At 42.3% G+C, this 25,493-nt stretch overlaps 4 pseudogenes; 1 reads left to right on the top strand and 3 right to left on the bottom strand.

Moving 5' to 3' along the window:
* LOC150048949 (heterogeneous nuclear ribonucleoproteins C1/C2 pseudogene) lies at positions 1 to 988 on the top strand (annotated as a pseudogene).
* Positions 989 to 6,420: 5,432 nt separating this feature from the next.
* Positions 6,421 to 9,229, bottom strand: LOC150048948 (UDP-glucuronosyltransferase 1A7 pseudogene; annotated as a pseudogene).
* A 3,470-nt stretch (positions 9,230 to 12,699) lies between these two features.
* LOC150048947 (UDP-glucuronosyltransferase 1A9 pseudogene) lies at positions 12,700 to 14,324 on the bottom strand (annotated as a pseudogene).
* A 4,705-nt stretch (positions 14,325 to 19,029) lies between these two features.
* LOC150048946 (UDP-glucuronosyltransferase 1A7 pseudogene) lies at positions 19,030 to 19,972 on the bottom strand (annotated as a pseudogene).
* Between the last annotated feature and the right edge of the window lie 5,521 nt (positions 19,973 to 25,493).

Here is a 25,493-nt window from a genome sequence, read left to right as displayed (position 1 = left end):
TTATTGATCTTCAGCTACACTTTGTGAGGAGCCAAACTATCAAACACAATGGTTAGCAACGTTACCAACAAGACAGATCCTCGTTCCATGAACTCCTGTGTGCTCATTGGGAATCTCAATACACTTGTGGTCAAGAATCTGATGTGGAAGCAATCTCCTCGAAGTTTGGGAACATTGTAGGCTGCTCTGTTCATAAATGCTTTGCCTTTGTGCAGTATGCTAGTGAGAGAAATGCTCACACTGCTGTGGCAGGAGAAGATGGCAGGATGATTGCCGGCCAGGTTTTAAGTATTAATCTAGTTGCAGAGCTAAAAGTGAATGGAGGAAAAGCAGGTGTGAAACAATCTGCAGCAGCTACGTACGGGTCAGTACTAGAACACCCTTCTCCATCCCCTCTACTCAATTCCTCATTTGACTTGGACTATGACTTTCAATGAAATTATTATGACAGAATGTACAGTTACCCAGCATGTGTGCCACCGCCACCTCCTATTGCTCAGGATGTAGTGCCCTCTAAACGTCAGCGTGTGTCAGGAGACACCTCACTCAGGGGCAAAAGTGTCTTCAATTCTAAGAGCAGTCAGCGAGGATCTACTTCCAAGTCTGTAAAGTTGAAAGGAGATGACTTTCAAGCCATTAAGAAGGAACTGACCCAGATTAAACAAAAAGTGGATTCTTTACTGGACAGCCTGGAAAAAATTGAAAAGGAACAGAGCAAACAAGCAGAACTGTCCTTATCGTCTACAGCAGAGGTAAAGAATGATAAGTCAGAAGAGGAACCAGAGCAGCAGCTTCCTGAAGAAAGATAAAACTGATGTCAGGATGGAGTCTGAGGGGGGTGCAGATGACTCTGCTGAGGTGGGGGACCTACTGGATGATGATAATGAAGATGGGGGAAGACCAGCTGGAGTTGATCAAGGATGATGAAAAAGAGGCTGAGGAAGGAGAGGATGACAGAGACAGCGCCAATGGCGAGGATGACTGTTAACCACATAGTGGGGCTTAGGGATCTTATCCCATTGTTTCTTTACCTAGGCGCATGTCTTAAGATCAAAATTTCACCAGCTCCTCTCCCCTAGTATCTTCAGCACACGCTCACTGTGTAATGCCCAAGTCTCAGGACGACCACTGAGAGTCAGACATTCCGAAATGCAAAAGCAAGGCTTTATTCAGGAAGGCGGGCTAGCTTGGGCTTTGTCCTACACTCCCATACAGTGGGAGCCTAGGAGAAGCCCTGAACAGCTTTTCTACAGGGCTTTTTTTTTGGGGGGGGGGGGCAGTCCTGGGCTTGGGCTCAAGGCCTGAGCACTGTCCCTGGATTTTCTCAAGGCTAGGGCTCTACCACTTGAGCCACAGAACCACTTCTGGCTTTTTGCTACCTACGTGGTACCAAGGAATTGAACCCGGGTCTTTGTGCATGCTAGGCAAGCACTCTACCACTAGGCCAAACTCCCGGCCCTCTACAGGGCCTTTAAAGGCAAAGACTACAGATTTACATCAACACAGCAATCAGCTATTGGAGTGAGATAAGGTAGGGGTTAGGCACAGTTCAGGGCAGTGGGAGCTAAGGGAGATTCCCATGCCAGTAGAGTCCTAATTAGCTGTCTGAGGATAGTTTTATGGTTTTAAAAAACAAATGCCATCCCTTGAATTTACACAAATTCTGATAAATTTTAACACAAACAGGTCAGTTCCTGGGACTTAATGGCACCACAATTCTGTGTTTGTTTGTTTTTTTTAATTTATGTGCACTTTTGGGTCACTCACAGTTTACATAAACAAGACAGTTGCTGCTTCAGAATGGGGGCACTTTTTAAACTCTTCAACTGTTTTCCCTATCCTTGTCCTTCCTGTGTTCATTCATTCACACTGCCCTGTGCCTACTATCATTTTTGCTTCCTTTGATGCTCCTGACAGTTTTGTTAAGTCTTGCCCTGTAATTTTTGCTTTTAATTTTGATACCTTTTTGTGACTTAACAATAAAAAGGATGTATGTTTTTTTATCAACTGTCTCCAAAATTATCTCTTGTTATGCAGGGAGTGCAGTGCTTTTCATTCATACAAGATTTCTGTAGTTGCTTCCCTAAGTGCAAAGGCAATCTCACACATTTAGTTGTAACACCAGATAGTAGCTTTAAGTTAGAAATACGTGTGTCACACCCCACGTGAGACTGCTATGTGGGACAGTTCAACACAAATGTAACAATGTATTTTTGCAAATGAAAGTTGGCATTTCAGATGCATCCTTTAGAAAAATAATGTAGTCGTCTTAATATTTGTTTTCTTTTTCTTTTTTTTTTTTTTGCCAGTCCTGGGCTTGGGCTGAGGGCCTGAGTACTGTCCTTGGGTTTTCTCAAGGCTTACACTCTACCACTTGAGCCATAGCACCACTTCTGGCGTTTTTCTATGTATGTGGTTCCAAAGAATTGAACCTGGGTCTTTATGCATGCTAAGCAAGCACTTTACCACTAGGCCAACTCCCGGCCCCTTAATATTTGTTTTCTAAAGTTGATATTATAGGTTATTTTTGTGAACAGCCTGATGTTTGGGACCTTTTTCCTCAAGAAAAAAACAATAAACAAGCCCTTATTAAGCCAGGAATTTGGAGAAAAAAACATCTGGTTTTTAATTTTTTTATTTTATAACCGTTAACTTCAAATCCTTTTGTTTTGCAGCGGCCTCCACAAAACCCTTTAATAGTGCTAAGTATTTGTATCATCATGTATGTCACATACACTGTTCAAATTGTTTTTCTAGTGACCTTTTTACTGAACTCTGCCTCAGAGTTGAGTGAAAATAGGAAACGCATTTGCGCTTTTCTTCAATTCCTTCCCTTAGATCACTGTGGGATGATGCATGTAGTGTCTGTGGAATGATGTCTCACTTTGTCAACTCTACTAATTCTCCTCCTTAATTGCACCCCATTTTTGTCATTGTACCAGGCAGCATCCAGCTGTCCTAGGAATAGATCTAGTATTAAATACCAGAATTCTAATGCTTAATACATGTGTTTGATGTTTTTATGCTTCAGTTTTTCCAGTACAGCAGCAAGGGAAATGGTAAGTTTATGCAGACAGACCTTGGATTTTTGGATTCCTTGGTATTGGCATGCAGTGCAGGCATTTTTGTTTGCAACTCCACTACAATCGATTAAAGTTCAGTCATATTTCTAAGGATTTATCTGAATAAGACAGAGTTGAACTGCCCTTCAGTAGGCTAAGTAACAGGGGCTCATGCCTGTAAACCTAGCTACTTGTGAGTCTGAGATCTGAGGATCATAGTTTAGAGCCAGCTTCGGCAGGACAGTCTGTGTTTCTTAGTCTTACCTAACTTATCACCAGAAAACTGGAAGTGGTACTGTGGCTCAAAGTGGTAGAGTGCTAGCCTTGAGCTAAAGACCTCATGGACAGGGCCCAAGGCTGTGAGTTCAAGCCGTATACCCAGCAAAATAAAACTGCCCTTCAAGTACAAATACAGGACATAAAAGTAACCTTTCTTGTTAAAAATAATTGTATTTATCATAATTAGTACAAACCTTGGACTCTCCTAGCAGAGACTTACAATAGAGCATACATAAGGCCATATGGTATGACACTAAATGAAAGGACCTCGAGGATATAGAAACAAAAGCCATATAATGAGTGATTGTTGCCCTTAATGTACTGTGTTATCTCTCATCTCTTTTGCTGGCTCTTGGTTATCTCATATTGTTACAGTATTTTACATTGTTATCTGATATATTGTATATATGCTTATTTGGTTATTTGAAATTGGATAGGGAAGGGGGAAAAACAAGATGAGGGGCGCAGGTGGGGGGAGGGAAATGGGGACAAAGACCTGAGAAAGGGTATCAATATTTGTGAAGTAATGCACCTTCTATCTGGTAAATATAATGTAACCCTTCTATTAATTACAATAAAATATATGAAAAAAATTTGTATCTGTTCTTGTTTTTTTGGATGTTTTCTGTGATAACCAACATTTGGTGGGTGGATGCTGGAACAACTGGATGCTGAAAATATCAAGCCTAAGAACTAATAAAATCGGTTAAATAACAAAAAAGAAGCAGATGAAAATAAAAAGAAAATTAAAATGATAAAGATGCATTTCAAAATGATGGCCACATAATGAGGTATTTTTAGATGATAGGAGGACAAGAGTCTGTCCTTTGAGAAGTCATATAATAAAACTCAATTCTTTCACCTTATAGTTGAAAGACCTCCTTGGATAAACCAACAAACAGGGCTAGCAGCACTAGAGAGATTAAAAGCTTTTCACATCACATAGAGAAAATGTGGAGACACATAGAGATAATGTGGAGACATAATCACCTTGGAAATGAGTACGCAAGTTGAAATCATTAAAAGATAAATTTCACTAAATTGGGGCTGGGAGGTTGGCCTAGTAGTAGAGTACATGAAGACCTGGGTTCAATTCCCCAGAACAACATATACAGAAAAGGCTGAAAGTGGCACTGTAGCTAAAGTTGTAGAGTGCTAGCTTTGAGCAAAAGAAGCTCAGGGACAGTGCCCAGGCCATGAGTTCAAGCCCCAAGACTGGCAAAAACAATAACAATATATAGTCCTATAAGATGTTAAAGAAATGACAGTATGTAATTCTTAAAACAGGAAATTAAAATAATCAATACATTTATGAAAAGTAGCATAGACATGTAGAATTTTTCACTAGAAAATTAAGGAAACTTGCTGCTGGTAGCTCATGTCTGTAATCCTAGCTACTAAGGAAGCTGAGACCTGAGGACTGAAGATTGAAGCCAGCCCAGGCAGGAAAGTACATGAGACTACTGTTGCCAATAAATTCCTAAAAAAGCTAGAAGTGGAACTGTGGCTCAAGTGATAGAACACTAGCCTTGAACTCAGAAACAGTGCTAAAGCTCTGACTTTAAGCCCCAGGACCAATACACACACGTACACACACAAACACACACACACACACACACACAAGTCATTTATCTGTATAAAATAACATATATGTAGCAAGAAGAGATTTCATTTATTATCATGTTTTTCACAATTTTCCTCAAAAATTGTTATAAAAGTAGTAATAAAAAAAACACTTCTTGAAGCCAGGCTCCGTGGCTCATGCCTATAATACTAGCTACTCAGGAGGCTGAGATCTGAGGATCAAAGTTCAAAGCCAGCCCTGGGCACAAAAGGACCTGAGACTCTTATCACCAATTAACCTCTAGAAAATGGGAAGTGGGGCTTAGATCAAGGGTAGAAGGTTAGCCTTGAGATGAAGAGCTCAGGGACAGTGCCCAGGCTGAGTTCAAGCCCCGAGACCCACAAAAAAAAATGCAGCTAGGAATTTATGAATAATTGTAATAATTGTAAGTACACTCACTTCAGCAAGGGAAATTTCTGATTTGCTAAGCAAAATTAAATACAAAGAAAATACGTAACTCATCCTATCCTAGTCAGTGGCTTTCCCCTATGGCAGCTAATTCCAAGGTCAACCATGTACAGCATCACGGGTCTGTTAGGCATCATGGGCCTATATATATATATATATATATATATATATATATATATATATAATTGTTTCTCCCCTCTCCCCCCACCCTTTTTTTTTTTTTTTTTTTTTGCCAGTCTTGAGCTTGAGCTCAGGGCATGAGCCCTGTCCTTGGACTTTCTCAAGGCTAGAGCTCTACAACTTGACCACTTGAGCCTCAGCACCACTTTCGGCTTTTTTCTATGTATGTGGTACTGAGGAATCGAACCTAGGTCTTTGTGCATGCTAGGCAAGCACTCTACCACTAGGCCAAACTCCCAGCCCCTCCCCCCACCCTTTCTTAAAGCCATGCATTGTGAGAAGCCTAGGAGGAGTCTGGAAGCATAAGGAACAAGACTTGAGCATTGTGCTTCTCTTTCAAGATTAGAGAAAAACAACTGCCAATAATTAAGCCACACACATAAAAAGGATCCTGAAACACCACATCAAAATATCTCTCCTTTAGGAATTCTACTAATTCTTTGTCATTAAAAAAAAACTCGTACAAGGTCCGGGAGTGTACCTTAGTGGTAGAGTGCGTGCCTAGCATGCACGAAGACCCAGATTCAATTCCTCCATAGTACATACATAGAAAAAAGCCGGAAGTGGTGTTGAGGCTCAAGTGGTAGAGCTCTAGCATGAGAAAGTCCAAGGACAGTGCTCAGGCTGTGAGCTCAGGCCCAGACTGGCACATACGAAAAAAAAAGCCATTTTAAAAAGCATTGCAACAATCCATTCCTAGAGAAAAGAGACTTTGTTCCTGATTTTTCCACTGGGTGTCAACAAAATCTTGAACTCCCTGTCCAAATCCTCCAGGGTGTAAGAAGTTGAGTATGTCTTCACGGTGAAGTTCAGTGAGTGTCCCAGCTGCCAACTGACCTCCGGCATCACTGCAACCACCTCATGCCCTCAGAGGACCAGTTTCTCCACCACAGAGCGCATGGAGAGCCAGTGGCTGCCGTCCATGGGTACCACCAGCAGCCTGCCTGCCTGGGCAGAGCCTGAGGCCAGCAGCAGACATGCCCACAGAGGGAGCAGGGCAGGTAAGACTGCAGGAGCCATGGAAGTGCAGCCCAGAGCAAGAGAGCGGCTTAGACATTATACAGAAGTTGGATAAGAACATACACAAAATGTACAATGCATAGAGAGGATGATACAGAAAGGTCAACTGCTGCTAATGATTTGCTCAGAAGAATATTCATTAAAGTCAGATGCCAATTTCTCACACCTGTAATCCTACCTACTCAGGAAGCTGGGATCTGAGGACCAAAGTTCAAAGTCAACCTCTGCAGGAACCGTGAGATTCCTATTTCGAACTAACCAGCATAAAACCGAAGCGGGACAGAGGCTTCAAGTGGTGGGATACTCGGCTTGAGCAAAGCAGCTCAAGGACAGTACTCGACAATAAGTTCAGGCCTCACTGATAAACAACAACAACAATAGCAATAATAAAAACGGTTAATATCTCTAATGGTGGTTTCAAAATAAGAATTTTTCTGACCTTTGCCTTGGGGAGTAGCATGCCTTCTATTCACACTGCCAATGGGTGTGGACTTGGACAATTTGGAAAGATGGAAATCTAAACTAAACTGGAATAAAGTTGATACTAATACTACTTTGTTCCCCAAATAAAACCAGGACTTTACCTGAAGTCTATCAAAGACTTTCTATTCAGAAAGGGATTGGCACTCAGCTTCCAAGGAAAGACTGGGTGGTCCTCAGTCTCTCAAGAAGCTGAGATCTGAGGAGCAAGGTTCAAAGCCAGAACAGGCACAAAAGGAACTGAGAGACTTATCTCCAGTTAATCTCTAGAAAATGGGAAGTGAGGCTTGGATCAAAGGTAGGGCAGTAGCCTTGAGCTCAAGAGCTCAGGGATAATATCCAGGCCCAGGGATAGGGAAAAAGAAAGAGCTATGCACAAAAATACTGGCTAAAATTTAAAAGCTTTAATTATTTAGTAAAGTCTAAGGCAAGACAGAGTCTATTTAAAAAAAAAAAACCTCATATATGCTTACTGTGAAGTTGTACAAGATCTGCAATTGTAATTTGAAGCTGTATAAGATTTAAAGCAATTGTAAAAGAATGGGTCAAATTTCTCAATAGTGGCTTCTGAGCATATATGGTTACAAATGAAAATTACAAAGAGAGGAGCAGGATGTAAGACAATGGTTACATTTTCTTTTAGGAAACACAGTGATTATATAAGAAAGATATATGCAGCCTGGCATGGTGGCTCACACCTGTAATCATAGCTACTGAGGAGGCTGAGATCTGAGAATCGAGATTCAAAGCCAGCTCAGGAAACTAAAGAACTTGAGACTCATCTCCAATTAACCACTAGAAAACGGGAAATGGGGCTGTGGCTCAAGGGTAGCCTTTAGCTTAAGAGCTCAGGGGCAGTGCTGAGACTCAGGGGTAGGGCAGAAGCATAGAGCTAAAGAGCTCAGGGTCACTGACCAGGCCCAGTGTTGAAACGCCATGATCAACAAGAAAAAACATATATATATATATATGAGTACATGCTATAACTTCCAGAAATTGAAAAATAAGAAAACAACACTACTAAAACATGCTCTTATAGGGAAAAACAGGATTGGAATCAACTGAGGATCGCTGGAAAATTGCAAAATGAATATTAAGTATACAGCCAGGAATTTAAAATACCTATACTTGTTGTGTGCACAGTCACAGCAACATCAGTTTGTTTAGACTTTATTAACCAAATGTAAACAAATTGAAAATATAAAACTCATCAAAACATGGCTGAAATGTGACCAACACACATGACAAATCACACTAGAGCAAAGAATCTTGGTGGCAAGGAGACAAGTCCTACCTTAGACAGTGGCTTTCCCTGGTGGCAGTTGATTCCACCAACATAGACCATGTTGGGCATCACGGGTCTGGGAAAGTCCAGGACAAAGTCCAATCTCAACAACCAAATTGACACTTGGCTAAACAGGTCATACATGGTGACTGGTGTTTGAAGGATTTCAGAGGCTGTATCAGTGGCTTCTTTGAAAAAGGAGGGACAAAATAAAAATTCATCGAAGACATGAAAGTAGTTCCACACTCTCTCTCTGAATGTCATGACTTCTGGAAGGCTTGACAGAAGTCTGGGGACATAGGAGTGGGGACTGGGGCACTGAGATCCTTCTTCAAGATGATAGCAAAGCACTACCCGGGAGAAACTCACAGATGGAAGTGAAAAATATTTGGCAACAATTAAGCCACATGCATCAAAAGGATCCAGAAACACAGCATCAAAAGAACTCTCCTTTAGGAATTCTACTAATTCCTTGTTCTTGAACAAACTCCTACAATGTGAATATGTGATGTCAAAAAATCTCTTGGCTGTGCCACTTAGTACAGAAAAGATAGTTTGTTCTGGGGTTTCCCACTGGGCATCAACAAAAACCTTGAAGGCCTGGTCCAAATCCTCCAGGGTGTAAGAAGTTGAGTATGTCTTCACAGTGAAGTTCAGTGAGTGTCCCAGCTGCCAACTGACCTCCGGCATGACTGCGACCACCTCATGCCCTCGGAGGACCAGTTTCTCCACCACAGAGCGCATGGAGAGCCAGTGGCTGCCGTCCATGGGTACCACCAGCAGCCTGCCTGCCTGGGCAGAGCCTGAGGCCAGCAGCAGACATGCCCACAGAGGGAGCAGGGCAGGTAAGACTGTGGGAGCCATGGAAGTGCTGCCCAGAGCAAGAGAGCTGCTTAGACTGAATGCTCTCCTAACAGAGCAGGTGGAAGAACAGGCAGAAAGTGTACCAGAGGAGAGATGTATAAATGAAATCACACTCACTTAATTATTTACGCCAAACAGCAATGATTAATGCCAGTGTTATGTAATATCAGTATTTGTTTATTTTCCAAGTTAACATAGATTATAACCTATTTTGAGTTGCCAAGAAACATGCCTCCTTTGAATTGAAGGAAACAGAAAACTGAATCATGCAATTGATTTTGCCTTGTCAATTATTCTTAAAGATGGAAAGCTAAACTAAATTTGAATTGAGCTGCTTATCCCGGAATGTTTTACAGATAAAACATAGACAGTTCAGGGTTCTTACTTAGAAAGAAATGGGCAGTCAGCCTCTAAGGAAACAATGGATAACGTCAGCCCTGCCCTCCCCTCTGCAATGGGATTATGGTTCAAAAGCAACTCTGTGGGTTGGGAATTTGGCCTAGTAGTAAGAGTACTAGCTTAGGAAGAAGGAAGACCCAGGTTGGATTCCTCGATACCATATATATAGAAAAAAGCTGGAAATGGTGCTGTGGCTCAAGTGGTAGGGCTCTAGCCTTGAGAAAGCTTAAGGACAGTGCTCTGGCCCGAGTTAAAGGCCCAGAACTGCCACACACACAAAAAAGCAACTCTGAAAATGGATGGCATTGCTGCTTAAACTTTATATTCCCACCAGGATCCTTTTGCATTTCCAATGCCTGTGAGACTTCTGAAATGCACCTACAAAGAGCATTCCAGAGATATGACGCAAATTAGGTAGATACAGCTCATCAAACTGTTCTCCAGAGCACTGTCCAGAACTGACTTTCAACTTCCCCTGTGTTTTCATTTACTTAACAGAGCTTCAGCTCTGTGCTATGGATCCACCCATCACCCAAGGCTCCTCACTCAGAAATCTGTACTTCTCTGCTACAATCCTGAGCAGTCCCTGAGGCCAGGCCTATGTTTTTTTGTGTGTTTCATCCTTCCATTGTGTACACATTAGGCCAAGCACAAGAATATAACACCAGCAATGTTCATTGCATGACACCAGATTACATTCAAAGGTTACTAGGTGCTTCAACGGTGAGCTGTGGCAAGGACAGGTGGGGATGAGCATTTAGTAAAAGATTCTACCAACAACCTTGAGGCCTATTTCCTGTTCAGAGGTAAAGGTTACTAACTACAGTCACTGTTTACCTCAGTGAAAATGCTTTTTCAGATCATTGTCTTTGAAAAAAAACAACCAAAGTGAGAGTAGCAACTGGCCTAATTGACCTGTGTGCTACCCCCTCTTCCTCTTCCTATAGGACTTTCTCCCATCTGCTACTCATTCACTAGACGTCTTTTGAACTTTGAGCACTTTAGTATAAGCCTCAGTCAGCTACCCACATGGTTCACAGAAGTGAATAAAGTGTGAATTTGAATTATAAGGAGACTGATGGGGATCATGTCACCCTTTCTCCTTCCACAGATGCCCAATAGCAGACCCATTCCTTAGGGAATCTGGAAACAAGACTGAAGTCATCTAGTTATCTTAGCACTAGAGATGCTGCCAGGAAGCTACTCCATGGTCACTTCACACAGGGTGCTAGCAGAGATGGCATGTCTAGACCATTCCCAGTATAAGGAGAAACAGAAAGGACAGCCATGCTAGTAGGGAGTAGCAAGTAGACCTCAGTGCTGATAGATACCAGCAGCTGTGCCTGTCCACCTTGGGCCACCCTGCAGACTACCTTCAACCTAGCTTTGTTCCCTTTACCTAGGGACAGTGCCCATGACAATGACCACAGTAAAACCAAGCTAGGAATGCATCCCATACACAGACCCTCTGTTTTCACACTTCTCAGTGATATATGCTTGGGGCTTGGCTCAAGGGTAGGGCCTTGAATTGAAATGCTCAGGGCCAACCTAAGGCCCCATGACCCACCCCCCCAAAAAAAAATCTAGTGCATGGTATGGATTGGGAAAATATTTGCAAGTCCTACATCCAATAAGGAGTTGATATCAACTGATGCAGTTAAAAAAAGAAAACAACAGAAGGAAAACAACCATTTAACAATGGACCAGGAAGTTGGACAGATACTCATCAAAGTACATACAACTCTTCTAACAGATATCTGGAAGAAGGTGTCAACATGCACTAGTGAAATCAAAATTCCTACCATCATGACATGTTAACTTACACCTTTCTGAACAGCTGTTATCAAAAATACAAAATACAGATCCTGCTGTCCAGGAGGTAGAGAAATGAGAATCCTTGTACACAGAAAACAGTGTGCATTTGTGAAAACAATTATGGAAAATTATGTGCAGACTGCTGTATTCACAATCTCATTTCCTAATATTTATCAAAATACATGCAACCAGTTTTTCAAAGGGATGCCTGCACTGCCCTGTTCACTGCACCTAGGTTCACAATTGCTAATTGATGGAATCATCTGTGTCTAGAGGACAAAGCAAGAGATAACAGATCTAAGATTACAAGGAGTAATTTATTGGGAGACAAGCTGACAGAGAATGGTCCTGTCAGTTGTATCAGAAAATGGCTATTGTGGGGCCAGGAGTTTGGCATAGTGGTAGAGTCGTTGCCTAGCATGCACGAAGACTGGGTTCAATTCCTTGGTACCACATCCATAGAAAAAAGCTGGAAGTGTTGCTGAGGCTCAAGTGGTAGAGCACTAGCCTTGAGAAAGTCCCTGGACATGGCTCAGGCTCAGAGCTCAAGCCCAGGACTGGCAAAAAAAATTAAAAATGAATGAAAGAAAGAAAGAATAAAGAAAAAGAAAATGGCTATTGTGAATTAGTCAGGATAAAAGTCACTTCATCCTTGGCAGAATGTATCTGGACTATCTTAAACACCAGAATCAGACACATTTCTGCCACCAGGGGCCATGTATAGAGCTCCATCGACCACCATAGTAGAGTGTATTTCTCCTGATCAGATTGATTTGAATATCACTATAAATGGAACAGCTACACATCTGAAACCTTCCATACTAAGTGCATGACTGTAAAGTGTCCTAACCTAACTCCGAATAATACAGACTGAAATTGAACTCAGTTCACTTGGACCTACTTGGTAATTCTACCAGGTCTTGCCAAGAAATCCCAAGAACTAGGGGATTGCTTCATTCCCTCACTGAAGCAATTACTAGTCATTTGTAGAAGACAATCACAAAGGCTCAATAGCTAAGTGCATATGAGCATATAAAATGATGCTTATCAAAATGATCTCCAAGAAATGGAGATGATAGGCTTTTGGTTATTATTTTTGTGTTTTAGTTTTCTTTCTCCTTTGTTGCTGTTTTTGTTTTCTGTCTTCTGAGGATCAGGGTTCAAAGCCAGCTTGGACACTATAAAACCTGTGAGACTCTTATCTCCAATTAATCACCAGAACACCAGAAGTGGAAGTGGCACTGTGGCTCAAGTGGTCGGGCAGTAGCCTTGAGCTGACAAGCTCAGGAACAATGTCCAGGCCAAGGGGTAGGGTGGTACCCTTGAGCTGAAGAGCTCAGGGACAGCACCCAGGCCCAGAGTTCAAGTCTCATGACCAGAAAAAAAAAAGCCAGAAGTGGTGCTGTGACTCAAGTGGTAGAATGCTAGCTATAAGAAAGCTTAAAGACAGTGCCCAGGCCTTACAAAAAAAACTGAATGCAATTTTAAACAACCTGTCAATTTTAAACAACCTGTCAATCACTAACTAATGGCCTTGACGCTATCTATAAATTACTAGCAAGCAAAAATACAAAGTAAAGCACATTGTGTGTGTGTTTTATTATTTGAAATTTATTCTCATCCCCTTAGTATATGTATACACATAATATTTATTCTAAGTGGGTATATGCATAATGGGCATTTAAATGGCCAAAGAATATTTTCCTGTAGGAGTAACATAGCATTAGTAAAAGGGCACATTTTATATATTTCCTGTTTTACCAAAAACAATGTTATAAATGCAGCCTGGAAGTAATATGAAATTGTATCATTTGAACATGCATACATATCAATGAGGCCAACTATATAAGATCTACTTTAAACCACAATAAACTATTGTCACATATAAAAAAATCATAGGAAGAAAAATCATTAAACCAGACCAGGAATGTGGTCTAGCTTCAGTGAAAATTAATAACACACCAATTAATGCCCAAAGCCTAGAAATGTTCAGTGTGCCAAGGAGACAAGTCCTACCTTAGGCAGTAGCTTTCCCTGGTGGCAGTTGATTCCACCAACATAGACTATGTTGGGCATCACAGGTCTGGGAAAATCCAACACAAAGTCTGTTCTCAACAACCAAATTGACACTTGGCTAAACAGGTCATACATGGTGACTGGTGTTTGAAGGATTTCAGAGGCAGCTTCTGAGACACTTTTGAGAAACAATGGACACATTGTACGCTCGATCAAGTAATTTATATAGTTCCATACTCTCTCCTGGAAAGTCATGGCATCTGTGAGTTTTAAGAGAAGTCTGGGAACATAAGAAAGGGGAGCAGGGCACTGGGCTCCTTCTTCAAGGTAATGACAAAATATTCCCCTAGAGAAAACAATGGATGGGAGTGAAAAATACTTGGCAACAATTAAGCCGCACGAATCAAAAGGATCCAGAAACACAGCATCAAAAGAATTCTCATTTAGGAATTGTACTAATTTCTTGTCATCAAACAAACTCCTACAATGTGAAAACATCAATTGAAAAAATCTATTAGAAGTTCCCATTACTAGAGAAAACATACTTTGGTCCTGATTTTTCCACTGGATGTTAGCAAACATCTTGAACTCCCTGTCCAAATCCTCCAGCGTGTAAGAAGGTTTGTATGTCTTCACGGTGAAGTTCAGTGAGTGTCCCAGCTGCCAACTGACCTCCGGCATCACTGTGACCACCTCATGCCCTCGGAGGACCAGTTTCTCCACCACAGAGCGCATGGAGAGCCAGTGGCTGCCGTCCATGGGTACCACCAGCAGCCTGCCTGCCTGGGCAGAGCCTGAGGCCAGCAGCAGACATGCACACAGAGGGAGCAGGGCAGGCAAGACTGCGGGAGCCATGGAAGTGCAGTCCAGAGCAAGAGAGCTGCTTAGACTGAATGCTCTCCTAACAGAGCAGGTGGAAGAACAGGTAGGGCAGAAATAGCAGTGAGGAAAGTGATGAGTTCATACCACACCCACCAGAAAAGATTTGCTCAGAAATTATTCATGAGCTGATATATCTCTAGTATTTGCTGATACCTCTCCCTTCAGATAAGAACTGTTTACAACTCTGAAGATAATAATGCCAAGTACTTCAATTTACATACTCTAATTTGCAGGGGATTGTGGCTCACACCTGTAATCCTAACAACTCAGGAGACTGAAATTTGAGGACTGGGAGGATCAAGGTCAAAGCTAGCCTAGGCAGTAAAGTCCATGGCATGCTTATCTCCAATTAACCTCCAGAAAACAGGAAGTAGTGCTATTAGGCTAGGGCGCGCCTCAAAGGAGCCCAGCACTACACTGCCTGCATACCACATCCCTTTCTTGTACTCTCCACATCTCAGAATCCCAGCCGTGCCCAGCCCAGCATCTTGCCATCTGTGTCCCTGTCCAACGACACTTTGTCCCTGTCCAGGGACACCTACCTGCACTGGGGGAACAGTTTGTGGTGGTACTTGCCAGTGCTTAATTGGCTTTGGTAAAACTAGAGAATTTGCTGGGCATGGCAGTGCATGTCTATAATTCTAGCTATTCAGGAGGTTGAGACCTGAGGATTTCGATTCAAAGCCATCCCAGGCACTAAAGTCCCTAAGATTCTTATCTCCAATTAACAACTAGAAAACCGGAAGTGGGGCTGTGGCTACAGGGGTAAGGTGACAGCCTTGAGTTGAAGAGCTCAGGGACAGCACCCAGGCCCAAAGATCAAGCCACACAACCAACAAAAAAAGAAAAAGAGGGGCCAGGAGTTTGGTCTAGTGGTAAAGTGCTTGCCCAGCATGCACGAAGACCCGGGTTCGATTCCTCGGTACCACATACATAGAAAAAAGCCGAAAATGGTGCTGAGGCTCAAGTGGTAGAGCTCTAGCCTTGAGAAAGTCCAAGGACAGTGCTCAGGCCCTGAGCTTAAGCTCAGGACTGGCAAAAAAAAAAAAAAGAAATCTAGAGAATTTATTTTGCGGGCAGTATTTTTGATAATATACTGGAGATTAACAATAACAACAAGGTGCAAATGAAAGTTAGGATTAGTAAGACAAACCCATTATAGACAACAGATCCAGAAATCACTACCTGGCTTTGAACCCAAGACCTGAGATGGTTACCCTGTCTATGCAGTGGTCTAAGGTACCAGTTGTTACAGGACTATGGGGATAACCAACTGCTAACAAGGGATTAATAAACACACACAAAACATGTCCAAGGCCAGGAGTGGAGCTAAATGGTACAGTGCCTGCCTGGCATACAGAATGACTTGGGTTTGATTCCAGGGTATGCCCTAAAAGGAATCACTGGAAACAGTGCTGTGGCTCAAGTGGTAGAACTCTGTCCTTGAGAAAGCTGAAGGACAGTACCCTGGCCCTGACCTAAGGCCTCACTGACAAACAACAAAAGCAGTAAGAACAGTTAATCTCTAATGATGGTTTCACAATAAGAATTTTTCTGACCTTTGCCTTGGGGAGTAGCATGCCCTCTACTCACACTGCCAATGGGTGTGGACTTGGACAATCTGGAAAGATGGAAAGCTAAACTAAACTGGAGTAAAGTTGATACTAATACTTTGTTCCCCAAATAAAACCAGGACTTTACCTGAAGGCTATCAAAGACTTTCTATTCAGAAAGGGATTGGCACTCATCTTCCAAGGAAAGACTGGGAGGTCCCCAGCCCTGTCCTCCTCTCTGTGGTAGAATTCTGGGTCTGAAGCAAGTTGGCCATTAGATGGCTGTGGCTTCACATGCTCTATTTCCACCAGGATGCTGTTCATTGCCAAGTCCTTTGAGGCCTCTGAAGTGATTGATGAGATAAGACGGTCTACCCGTGGTGGACCAGTCTAGGATCTGATAGCATTTGGCCATGCTCTCCTTAGGTCTTGTACTCGGATACATCTAAAGGAATAGGCAGACTCCTACTGGGTGCTTGTTTCCACACTGAATCTAAAAGTTCTTTTTTTCTTTTTTTTTGTTAGTCATGAGGCTTGAACTCTGGGCCTGGGAGCTGTCCCTGACCACTTCACGTCAAGGCTAGCACTCTACTTGAGCCACATCACACTTCTGGTTTTCTGGTGGTTAATTGGAGATAAGAGTCTCCCGGACTTCCAACGTCCTTGCCTGGACTGAAGCACAATGCTCAGATCTCAGCCTCCTGAGTTGCTAGGATTACAGGCTTGAGCCACCAGTGCCCAGCTTCATAGTTCATTTTATAAAGGACAACAGATGGATGCTAATTGTAAAATTTAGAACATGAAATATGTGGGCTAGGAAAATACCTTAGTTATAGAGTGCTTGTCTGGCATTCATGAAATCCTCAGTTTGAGTCCTTAGCACCATATAAACAGAAAAAGCTTGAAGTGACAGTATGGCTCAAGTGGTAAATAGCAGCCTTGAGTACAAAGAGGCTAAGGGACACCCCTGAAGCCCTGAGTTCAACCCAAAGTCCTGGCAAGAGAGAGAGAGAGAGAGAGAGAGAGAGAGAGAGAGAGAGAGAGAGAGAGAGAGAGGGAGGGAGGGAGGGAGGGAGGGAGGGAGGGAGGGAGGGAGGGAGGGAGGGAGGGAGGGAGGGAGGGAGGGAGGGAGGGACAGACAGACAGACACAGAGAGACAGACAGAGACAGAGAGACAGAGACAGAGAGACAGAGACAGAGAGAGACAGAGAGAGAGAGACAGAGAGAGAGAGAGGGAGAGAGGTGGGGAATATGGGGGGCAATGAATAATGTAAGTGACTTTCTTAGTAAGCATTAATACTTAATATAAAGCTGCTTAAAAGCTGGAAGTGGTGCTGTGGCTCAAGTGGTAGACCTCTAGCCTTAAAAAGGCCCAAGTTCAAGCCCCAGAACTGGCTAAAAATAAATAAAAATAAAATTAAAGCTGCTTAATGAAAGCCTGTACTTCAGCATGAACAGAGGAGTAAGCCAGAGGAACCAAGGAAGACTTGAGAACAGATATAAAGAATATAAACAATGCTGATATGATAAAGATACCATTCATCTCCATGGATGAAGAATGCAATTGGACTCAAAATGTGTTATTAAAGTAACTGTGAGTGAGAAAAACACATAAAATTCAACTCCTACAGAAGGCACATTAAGGTCTCATTGCAGAAAAAGAATAAAAGTGACCAAAATCAGAGGAATATTTTTAAAACATGGAAAAAAAACAGAGTGAACTCATTTCTATTTCTAAAGTTTGGAAAGCCTTAAACGAGTTGAAATTCAAAAATGCCTAAAGATGTCAGGTGCAGTGGCTCCTGCCCGTAATCCTAGCTACTCAGGAGGCTGAGATCTGAGGATCAAGGTTCAAAGCCAGCCCAGGCACAAAAGGACCTGAGATTCTTTATCTTTAGTTAACCCCTAGAAAATGGGAAATGAGGCTTAGCTCAAAGGTAGGGCAGTAGCCTTGAGCTGAAGAGCTCAGGGATAATACCCAGGTCCTGGGATAGGGTGAAATAGAAAGAGCTATGCACAAAAATGTTGGCTAGATCTTCAGGATAAGGAAACAAAAGCCATATAATGGGTGACTGTTGTCCTTAATGTACTATGTTATCTCTCATCTCTTTTGCCATCCCTTGGTTATCTCATATTGTTACAATATTTCACTTTGTTATCTGATATATTTTATATGGGTTTAATTGGTTATTTGAAATTGGATAGGGAAGGGGGAAAAATCAAGATAAGCGGGGGGGGGGGGGGGGGGGGAGAGTGTAGGAGGGAAATGGGAACCATGTCATGAGAAAGGGTATCTATAAGGTGTATGTAATGTAACACTTCTATTAATCACAATAAAAAATATTTTAAAAAAATAAAAAATGTGGGCTAAAATTTAGAAGTTATTTAGTAAAGTCTAAGTCAAGACATGGTACATTAAAAAATTCACATATGCTTACTGTGAAGTCGTACAAGATTTGCAATTGTAATTTGAAGCTGTATAAGATTTAAAGCAATTGTAAAAGAATGGGTCAAATTTCTCAGTAGTGGCTTCTGAGCATATCTGGTTACAGGATGTAAGACAACTGTTACATTTTCTTTTAGGAAACACAGTGACTATATACGAAAGATATATGCAGCGGGGCATAGTGGCTCACACCTGTAATCATAGCTACTGAGGAGGCTGAGATCTGAGGATCGAGATTCAAAGCCAGCCCAGGGAACTAAAGAACTTGAGACTCATCTCCAATTAACCACTAGAAAACGGGAAATGGGGCTGTGGCTCAAGGGTAGCCTTGAGCTGAAGAGCTCAGGGGCAGTGCTGAGACTCAGGGGTAGGGCAGAAGCATAGAGCTAAAGAGCTCAGGGTCACTGACCAGGCCCAGTGTTGAAACGCCATGACTAACAAGAAAAAAAAAAATATATATATATATATATGAGTACATGCTATAACTTCCAGAAATTGAAAAATAAGAAAACAACAGTACTAAAGCATGCTCTTATAGGGAAAAACAGGATTGGAATCAACTGAGGATTGCTGGAAAATTGCAAAATGAATATTAAGTATACAGCCAGGAATTTAAAATACCTATACTTGTTGTGTGCACAGTCACAGCAACATCAGTTTGTTTAGACTTTATTAACCAAATGTAAACAAATTGAAAATATAAAACTCATCAAAACATGGCTGAAATGTGACCAACACACATGACAAATCACACTAGAGCAAAGAATCTTGGTGGCAAGGAGACAAGTCCTACCTTAGACAGTGGCTTTCCCTGGTGGCAGTTGATTCCACCAACATAGACCATGTTGGGCATCACGGGTCTGGGAAAGTCCAGGACAAAGTCCAATCTCAACAACCAAATTGACACTTGGCTAAACAGGTCATACATGGTGACTGGTGTTTGAAGGATTTCAGAGGCTGTATCAGTGGCTTCTTTGAAAAAGGAGGGACAAAATAAAAGTTCATCGAAGAGGTGAAGGTAGTTCCACACTCTCTCTCTGAATGTCATGGCTTCTGGAAGGCTTGACAGAAGTCTGGGGACATAGGAGTGGGGACTGGGACACTGAGATCCTTCTTCAAGATGGTAGCAAAACATTACCCGAGAGAAACTCACAGATGGAAGTGAAAAATATTTGGCAACAATTAAGCCACATGCATCAAAAGGATCCAGAAACACAGCATCAAAAGAACTCTCCTTTAGGAATTCTACTAATTCCTTGTTCTTGAACAAACTCCTACAATGTGAACATGTGAGGTCCAAAAAATCTCTTGGCTGTGCCAGTTAGTGCAGAAAAGATAGTTTGTTCTGGGGTTTCCCACTGGGCATCAACAAAAACCTTGAAGGCCTGGTCCAAATCCTCCAGGGTGTAAGAAGTTGAGTATGTCTTCACGGTGAAGTTCAGTGAGTGTCCCAGCTGCCAACTGACCTCCGGCATGACTGCGACCACCTCATGCCCTCGGAGGACCAGTTTCTCCACCACAGAGCGCATGGAGAGCCAGTGGCTGCCGTCCATGGGCAGCACCAGCAGCCTGCCTGCCTGGGCAGAGCCTGAGGCCAGCAGCAGACATGCACACAGAGGGAGCAGGGCAGGCAAGACTGTGGGAGCCATGGAAGTGCAGCCCAGAGCCGGGCAGCTGCTTAGACTGAATGCTCCCCTAACACAGCAGGTGGAAGAACAGGCAGAAAGTGTACCAGAGGAAAGAGTTGTATACTCACTTAATTATTTACCCCAAACAACAATGATTAATGCCAGTGTTATGTAATATCAGTATTTATTTATTTTCCAAGTTAATATAGATTATAACCTATTTTGAGTTGCCAAGAAACATGCCTCCTTTGAATTGAAGGAAACAGAAAACTGAATCATGCAATTGATTTGGCCTTGTCAATTATTCTTAAAGATGGAAAGCTAAACTAAATTTGAATTGAGCTGCTTATCCCGGAATGTTTTACAGATAAAACATATACAGTTCAGGGTTCTTACTTAGAAAGAAATGGGCAGTCAGCCTCTAAGGAAACAATGGATAACGTCAGCCCTGCCCTCCCCTCTGCAATGGGATTATGCTGCAAAAGCCACAGAGTTGTGGGCTGAGAGTTTGACCTAGTAGTAAGATACGAGTAGACCCAGGTTGGATTCCTCGATACCATATATACAGAAAAAAGCTGGAAATGGTGCTGTGGCTCAAGTGGTAGGGCTCTAGCCTTGAGAAAACTTAAGGACAGTGCTCAGGCCCGGAGTTCAAGGCCCAGGACTGGCAAAAAAAAAAAAAAAAAAGGACAGAGATGGTGCCGAGACAATAGGGGCACAGCCTAGCTCTCTCCACAAAAAGAGAGAATCAGGGAACCCCATGGACCAACTACCTTAAGAAATGCACAACAACAAATTCAATAAGCAATGGAGAAGTACACAAATCAGCAAAGAAATCCAGATAAAGCTTATAGCCAACGTTCTTAAAGAATTCGAAACACGAGAACCCCTCCCCCACTTCTTGCTGCCGGCCCTGGAAGCCCGAACTCCAGCTAGGCCAGCAAGGGGCAGCAGAATCCAGAAGCAGGAACCCACACAGACGCACAGCATGGATAGCACAGACAGTGGCGGAAACCAGAGGGGAAGGGAACAACCCTCCAACACTGTGGAGCAGCTCACATCTAACCCCGTAAGTAGTCCAGCGGGTTCCTCAAACCCACTGGGAAAGCAGAGCTTGTGGTGAGGTACAGAACTTAACCCAGAGCCCTCCACCCACCCAAGAAAGACTGGCAAGTGCAGGGGGACAAGGAACTCAGAAATGCGTCCCTTCCCCCAACAGCCCCCGCACCCCAGCAAAGGGGGCGGAGGTGTCTCTCCTCCCACCTGCCCAACAGGCCCCTCTTCCAGGCCACTGAAGCTGGAGACTGAGGGGCTCTGAGACCCTGCATTCCAACAGCGGGTGGGGGTGCGCAGGAGTCTGGGAGCCAGCATCTGACTAACCTAAACCTCCTGCTGGGAGTCCAAGACAGCACCAAGGGGTCCCCCCACGGAGTCACACACAGACTCTTTGCCAAAGCAGCTGACACACAGCAGGGCAATGAAGGACAGACCAGCAGGGGTCAGCTGAGCCCTGAGAGTTAGAAAGGCGCGGTTCTGTGGAGTGCATGGACTCAGCTGGGCCCCAATCCACTCAGACAGATGTAGCTGAGAGCTACCAGAAAATCCTAAACCCCAGGCCCCTGGCTGGGCCCTGCCCCCCTGGAACAGGGCAGGAAAACTAGTCCTCCGTCGAGCTAGCTGAGACTGAAGTGCACATCTCCATCCTACAGCCCACTGTGGGGTCACTGCTTGGGCTGAGAGCTAGCCGTGCAGCAGCACACAGCCTCTGGGAACAGGCCGAACACCTATAAAAGCTGCAAACTCTGACCTAGTCAGCGGTGGAACCAAGCTGGCTAAGAACCACAGGTATACACAGACTCCCAGAACCACCAGTCCCAAACCAAGTAAAGTCCACCAACTACCGACCACAGAGAGAGCCTACAACAACAGTCCTTGATGCCTAGCAAAGCGCAATGACGAATTACAACATATATAAATAATCCAAGTCTCACACAAAGCCCAAAAGGAAACAAGAGCGAGGGGATGAGAGAGATGTCACCATCCTAAGAAATGACACCTGAAGAGACACGAAATATGACTCTATTCAAGGAGATGATTGTGGACATGACCAAAGAAATTAAGGCGGATTACAAAAACAATTCCAGGAACATAAGCAGGAAATTACCAGATCTCCTCGAATTCAAAAGAGAAATGGAAGCAAAGTTTAATGCCCTCTCAGCAGACTGGCTCCGTGTCCACAATTCAAGCAAAAATGGATGCATTAAGCAACAGATTGACTGAAATGGAGAATAGGATATCAGGAAAGGAAGATAGAATGCAAGAGCTGGAACAGAGAATCATCAGTCTGGAGAAATTAGTCAGAATTCACCAAAGAGAACTCCAGGACCTGGCAGACGCCGCTAAGAAATCTAATCTTTGTATAATAGGGATTGATGAAGGGGCCGATTTCCAGGCCAGACGAATGCAACCCTTATTCACCAAAATCATAGCAGAGAACTTCCCCAACCTCAAAAGGAAAAATACATTACTGAAGGTTTCAGGACTCCAAACAGGCAAGATCCTAGAAGGAACTCGTCTAGACACATCATAGTAAAAACACTAGACCCGAATACCATGGAATTGATCTTAAATGCTGCTAAAACAAAGAAAGAGCTATACTACAATGGGAAAAAAATTAGAATTACAGCAGACCTCTCCACACAAACCCTAAATGCAAGAAAAGCTTGGAAAAACATCATTCCTGTCCTAAAGACCAACAACTGCCAACCCAGACTGATATATCCAGGAAAACAAGCATTTACATTTGAGGGAGAAACAAGAATATTTCACTCCAAAGAAAAGCTAAACCAGCATTACAAAAAATATTAATCAAGAACAACTTGCAGAACATCAAAAACCCCCATCTAGAAGCAATTACCTATAATTCACTAAACACAAAAGGGGAAAAAAGAGACAGAAACTTAGAAGTAAAAATAAATAATGACAATGGACACTGACCACTTCTCCATAATTTCCCTAAATGTGAACGGGCTGAACAATCCCATCAAAAGACATAGAGCAGCAGACTGGATTAAGAAACACAACCCATCCATATGTTGCCTCCAAGAGACCCACCTCACTGCCAAAGGCAGAAACAAATTCCAAGTGAAAGGATGGAAATGAATTTTCTACTCCAATGTACCATGCAAAAAAGCATGAGTAGCAATCTTAATCTCTGACAAAATTAACTTCTCAGTAAAATCAGCACCTAAACATATAGATGGCCACTACATATTAGTACAATCCATACCCATAATATTACAGTATTAAACAATTACTCGCCCAACATGGGAGCACCCAAATATGTCAAACAAATTCTCTTAGAATTACAGAACAAGATAGACTCGAATACAATCATAGTGGAACACCTCAATATGCCACTCTTACCAAATGACAAGTCAACTCAACAAAAGTTAAGCAAAGACATCGACTTAAACAACACCATAGCCCAGCTGGACTTAACAGATATACAAAGTCTTCCACCCAACGGCGAAACTTTTTACATTTTTCTCAGCAGCAAATGGAACACACTCCAAAATAGATCATATAATAGTTCACACAGAAAACTTAAGCAGATACAAGAAAACTGATATAATCCCATGCACTCTATCTGACCACAGTGGAGTCAGACTAATTCTGAACAATGCAGTCAAAGTCAAAAACATTCAAACACTTGGAAGCTGAACAACACACTTCTGAATAACTCCTGGGTTACAGATCAGATAAGAAAAGAAATTAAAAACTTCCTTGAATGTAATGACAATCAAGAGATATCACAAAGGAACTTATGGGACACAGCAAAGGCAGTTCTAAGGGGCAAACTTATCACACTAGAGGCGCATATTAAAAACATAGAAGAGCAAGTAAACAACCTAAAAAAGAAACTGAAACACCTAGAGGAGCAAGAAAAAGTCAATTCTAAAGCAACTAGAAGGACAGAAATAACAAAAATAAAATCAGAAATATCAGAACGATTGAAATAAGATCTACTATACACAAAATTAATAAATCAAAAAGTTGGTTCTTTGAAAGAGTCAACAAAATAGACATACCCCTGGCACCATTAATCAAAAAAGGAGAGGGGAGACTCAAATAAACAAAATTAGAGACCCCACGGGAACAATCACAACTGATTCCCAAGAAATCCAGTCCATAATGAATAGGTACTACCAGGGCCTATATTCAAAGAAACAAGAAAATCTAGTAGAAATGGATGATTTCTTAAATAAATATAGGCTATCCACACTGAACAATGATGAGGTAAACAAATAGAACAGACCAATCTCTTACAACGAAATTGTGGAAGCAATCAGGGAAATACCAACCAAAAAAAGCCCAGGTACAGATGGATTCACTGCCAAATTCTACAAGACGTTTAAAGATGAAATAACACCTCTACTCTTGAAACTCTTCCGAGAAATAGAAACAGAAGGAGCAATACCAAACTCATTTTATGAAGCCAATATTACTCTCATCCCCAAACCAGGGAAAGACCCAACAAAAAAAGAAAACTACACAGGGGAAAACAAGATGAGGGGCGGAGGAGGGGGGAAGGGAAATGGGGACCAAGACATGTGAAAGGGTATCAATGTATGGGAATTAATGCACCATTTATCTGGCAAATATCATGTAACCCTTCTATTAACTATAATAAAAATATATTAAAAAAAGAAAGAAAGCTACAGACCTATCTCCAACAAACCCACTCCCAAACTTCTAGAATTGATAAACCACTTTAGCAAAATGGCAGGATACAAAATTAACCTTCAGAAGTCAGTAGCCTTCTTGTACACCAACAATACACAAACAGAAGGCCAAATCAAGAAAATGATTCCATTCGCAATAGCCCCCAAAAGAATAAAATACTTAGGAATATACTTAACCAAAGACGCAAAGGAATTGTTCAATGAAAACTATAAAAACCTAATGAAAGAAATTAAAGAGGACACTAGGAAATGGAAAGACATCCCATGCTCATGGATAGGGAGAACCAACATAGTGAAAGTGGCTATACTGCCAAAATTGATATACAAATTCAATGCAATCCCCATCAAAATCCCAAAGACATTCTTTACAGAAATAGAAGATATAATCCAAAGATTCATATGGAACAAGAAAAGACCTAGAATACCCAAAACAATTCTAGGCAAAAAGAGCAATGCAGGTTGTATTATAATACCAGACTTCAAGCTCTACTATAGAGCCATAATAACAAAAACAGCATGGTACGGGCACAAAAACAGATCAGAAGATCAGTGGAACAGAATAGAAGACCCAGAAATAGAACCACATACCTATAGTCAACTTGTATTTCACAAAGGAGCCAAAGATAGTCAGTGGAACAAACACAGACTATTCAATTATTGGCGCTGGCAAAACTGGGCAGCCATATGCAGAAAACTAAAAATTGACCCTAGCCTTTCACCATGCACGAGCCTTAACTCAAAGTGGATTAAAGACTTCAATGTCAGACTGGAAACATGAAACTGCTTCATGATAGAGTAGAAGAGACA

Source organism: Megascapheus bottae, chromosome 21 (genome assembly GCF_031878675.1).
Source record: "Megascapheus bottae isolate mThoBot1 chromosome 21, mThoBot2.hap1, whole genome shotgun sequence".
NCBI classification, from domain to species: Eukaryota; Metazoa; Chordata; class Mammalia; order Rodentia; family Geomyidae; genus Megascapheus; species Megascapheus bottae.
The sequence above is the reverse complement of the archived record's forward strand: the minus strand, read 5'-3'. Positions and strand labels throughout refer to the sequence as shown.